The following is a 4,269-nucleotide window of genomic DNA, read 5'->3' as shown; positions in this document are numbered from 1 at the left end:
TTTTTTTTTTTTTTTTTTTTTTTTTTTTTTTTTTTTTTTAGTACTGGGAACCAAACTCGGGACCTTGCATTGGCGAGGCAGACAGCCAAATTTCAAATCTTGACTGCGTCTCATTATCTGCCCCTATATATGAAAATAAGAAAATTAGGAGGAACTTCACAGAATACTTGTGAAGACACACAAGACTTACTGTTAAAACCTTGACCTTAACTTTTGAAGAAAAACAAAAAGAGTTTTACTTTCATTGCTTTGTTTTACTCTCACTACCCAGATGGCTTAAAAAAGCAACTATAAACTCTTTTCATCTTCTTACTTTTCTCTCAATAGTTTTAAAACACATGTCAAAAAGCCAGTCATGCTTGTAACCCCAGTATTTAGGAAGCCAAAGCAAGAAGATAGCCAGGAGTTTGAGGCCAGCCTGGGCTACATAGTGAGACCCTGTCTCAAAAACACGAAACAAAACAAAAAAGTAAAAAGAAATTGAATGCTTTTCTTTTTTTTTTTTTTTAAGGAGGCTGGTTTTCTGCTCCTTTCATTTTGTTGTTTAAATGTTGTTTTAAAAATGAAATAATATGGTCACGGAATTATGTAGATTGTATTATGTATGAACCTAAAGTCATAAGCATAAAAGTCACAAAGAAAAAAATGTTTGTCTTTGGCCTTCAAAATAAAAAATTAATAATAGATGAAGTGGAAAAAAGGAACTCTATGTTTTTATAACGTTCTTAACATAAGCAGTATACGAAGGTGTTCCAAAATCTGTAAAAGGCTAAATGTTGTTGGTCTTTTACATCAAGTGTGCCTGAGGTTAACTTCAAAGTTATTGCAGGAGAGAGAGAAAAAAAAAAAAGAGCATGGGAGGATATGCCTCCAGGTGTTAAAAGGGAGCTGTCTCTGGGAAATGAAATTATGTGGGGGGAGGGAGAAATAGAAAGATGGGGTTTCATTTTCACATTATTTTAATCATATAAATGCATTTTTCTCAACCATTAAAAATACAAAACCAAAAAATGAGTCACAGTGCATAGTAATTCACACACCTACAAACTATCTGCTGAGACTGGTTTCAAATATCATACTTATTAAATGAGTTTTACCAATCTTGGCATGATTGTTATCTTATGCCCAAGACTTTCCAGACTTACTGACTTCAAAAAAGAAGCAATTAGCAGTGCTGTGAATTCTTGGTGAGCACTCCTGAAACTGAAATCTATCCCGTGGGATCCCCAGCCAGGCCTCATTCAGGAGATACATTGCAGGGATGCGTGAGTGAATGAATGGGCAACAAGGGAGATTAATTTTGGTGGCTCTGTTGGTCTCATCCATGCCTCGCAGAGGGATGGGCTAAATTCTCCTAATGGTGACCCAAACTTTATTTCACGAACAGGGGTTTAAACTTGTTGAAATTGTAGAACCAACTTTAAAATGTCTTTTTATGTGCTTCACCACTAGATGTTGGGCAAACTTCAGAGTTAACAGTTACTAATTGTCATATGTCTGTCATAAAGATATACAGTGCTCTTTCTCTATGAAGAATTCATAGCAGCTTCTTACAAAATTGAAGTACTTTTAAATAGAAATGCTAGAGTGGAAAGGAGCCAACTGGGGAAATTCAGTTCTCAGAATTAATAACTCAGGAAGTTCTCTACTTGCAAATAAAAATATTTTCAAAAGGTCATGATGGTTAGATTGCCACTTAGCCCCCAAAACATGTAGTGTGCTGTTTCTAACCTGCCTGGTTGAAACCATACTGATGACAGCCTTATTTAAGGTTTTGAACCAGACAGGTCTGAAATTGAACATTGTCCATTATAAGAATCTGTGGGTTGATGTTGCAACCTAAATACAATTTATAGTACCTTTCAACTTTCAAAGCACTGGCTTACAAATGCCCCGAGAGGTAGATTTTATTATCCCCACTTTTCAAATGTGTCTTTAAAGAGTATGTATCCCCACTGGAAAGTGGGAAAGTCAGAGTCTCAACCCACATAATCTTCTTCTGCACGTTGAGATGTTTCTGGGGCTCCATTTTGCCCTTTGGTCTGTTGTGGAGGTCTTTGAACCACACTTGCGTGCCTATCGGTGATGCAGTTTAAGCAGCGAAGAGCTATGATCAAATGTGTTTTAGGAAGATTAACCTGTGGGTGGATAAAATGGAAGAGGTACTAGAAGTGAGGAATCCAAATAGAAAACAGTTGCAGTATGGCAGCAGTTGCAGAAAGGTCCATGGAGAAAATAATGTGAAGGGGGCTAGCTGTGTAGTTCGGTGATAGAGAGAGTACTTGAGGAGAAGGCTTCAGATGGATCCCCAGCACTGAAAAATACACACACACACACACACACACACACACACACACACACACACACACAGAGTGTGTGTGAAGTAAAATAAATGAACAAAAACCAAAGTGACTCTTTGTCTTCAAGGAAGAGAGAATAGCCAGACGTGGTGGTACACGTCTGTAAACCCAGCACTCTGAAGGTTGAAGCAGGAGGATCGCTGTGAGTTCAGACCAGCCTGGGCTACATAGTGAGTTCCAGGTCAGTCTCAACTACATAGTGAGACCCTGTCTCAAACAAAACAAAGAAGAGAGAAGAGAAAAAAGGGTTATCCAGATTTAGCTCCTGATAACGGAGAAAATGACAGTAGCATTAAATGAAAATGGAAAGTTAAAGAAATGATGTAAATGCAGACAAAATATGTAGTAGTTAATTGCCTTTTGTGGGAAGCTGAAGGGAATCAGGTCACTTTTGACAGCTGGGGGATGGGAACATTATAATCAAGGTCTTTTAATTTGGAGGAGAAAATAAAAACTAACAGTCAGAGGCCAGCGTGGTAGTATGTACCCATAATCCCACCACTCTGGAAGGATGAGACAGGAGGATCGCATTTCAGGCACAGCCTGGGCACCCAGTGAATTAGTGGAAGCTGGTCTCAAAGTGAAAAATTAAAAAGGGCTGGCGATGTAGCTTAGGCCCCAGATGTGATCTCCAGTGCTGCCAAAACAGTAACAGCAACAAAAACATGGCAGGCAGGACCACATTGAAAGGGAGCTGAGAAATTGAAGAGTAGCATTGGTCACAGTGGAGTTGGGGGATGGCTATATATGCTGGGGGCATTAAAGGGGGACAGTCAGTTAGTTCCAGGGCAGTGTCCTCTCCAGTGTCCTGGTGGGTGAATTGGGCCAGAGTCTCTATGCCCAAGACTGCTTGGATTTTTGCTTGTTTTCTGTACCTGATTCTCTGGCTTTCTTGCTGAATGAGTGGGCTACTTGATATCTTTCCAGAGAATGAATTTTCTGCTTCAGTCAGCCAGAGTGGGTTTCTGATTTTTGCAGTGAAGAACCCTGAGTTGGGCCGGGGATTTAGCTCAGTGGTTCAGTGGCCTGCCTTGCAAGCGCAAGAACCCGAGTTCAATCCCCAGTACCAAAAAAAGAAAAACAAAACAAAACAAAACAAAACCAAACCTGAGTAATAGAAATGCTGCCTCAGGGCTGGGGACTTTAGCTCAATGATTCCGCCATCTGCCTCACAAATGCAAGGACCCCAGTTCAATCCCCAGTACCAAAAAAAAAAAAAAGAAAGAAAGAAAGAAAAAAGAAAAAAAAGAAATGCTGCCTTCAGTTTCAAATAGATTGTGTTTGGCGTTCTAACCAGATGTCCACATGGAGACCTCTAGCACGCAGCTTCAATTGTGGGATTAGAGTTTAGGTGAGGGTTGGTTCTGGGAGCATAGATTTAAAAGACTTCTAGAAGAGTTGATTTAAGTCTTGAGAAATCATCAAGGGAAAAAATTTGGGAGAGAGAAAGAAGAAATAAGCAGAAGGTAGAATTTGGGCAACTACCAGGAAGATTTAGGAGGCAGGAAAACTAAGCAGGAAAGAAACAATAAGAGTTAACAGGAGACGAATCATGCTACCGCCACATCAAGAACCCAGAGGCCAAAAGCTTAAAAACTGATGAAAGTTAGGTGATTAAATGCTGCAGGGCCAGGGATATGGTTCAGCAGCACCACACCTGCTTGGCAAGCGCAAGGTCCTGAGCTTGATTACCAGAACTGGGGGGGGGGGTGCTACAGAGTCCAGGAAAATGAGAAGAGGGTACTGGATCTAGTGATGAGGTCACTGGTCTCCTCTTTAGAGGAGATCACTGTTTTATTGTGATAATGTCAGAAAAGATGGAAAGAGTAGTGTCAAAGTGGAAGGAGAAAATACAGGCCACTGTTTTTAAAAGTTTGGAAGGGTTTTGTTTCATTCACTTCTGTATTCT

This window comes from Fukomys damarensis, unplaced genomic scaffold (genome assembly GCF_012274545.1).
Source record: "Fukomys damarensis isolate Sample0158 unplaced genomic scaffold, DMR_v1.0_HiC HiC_scaffold_2, whole genome shotgun sequence".
Lineage (NCBI taxonomy): Eukaryota > Metazoa > Chordata > Mammalia > Rodentia > Bathyergidae > Fukomys > Fukomys damarensis.
This window is presented reverse-complemented; position numbering follows the sequence as displayed.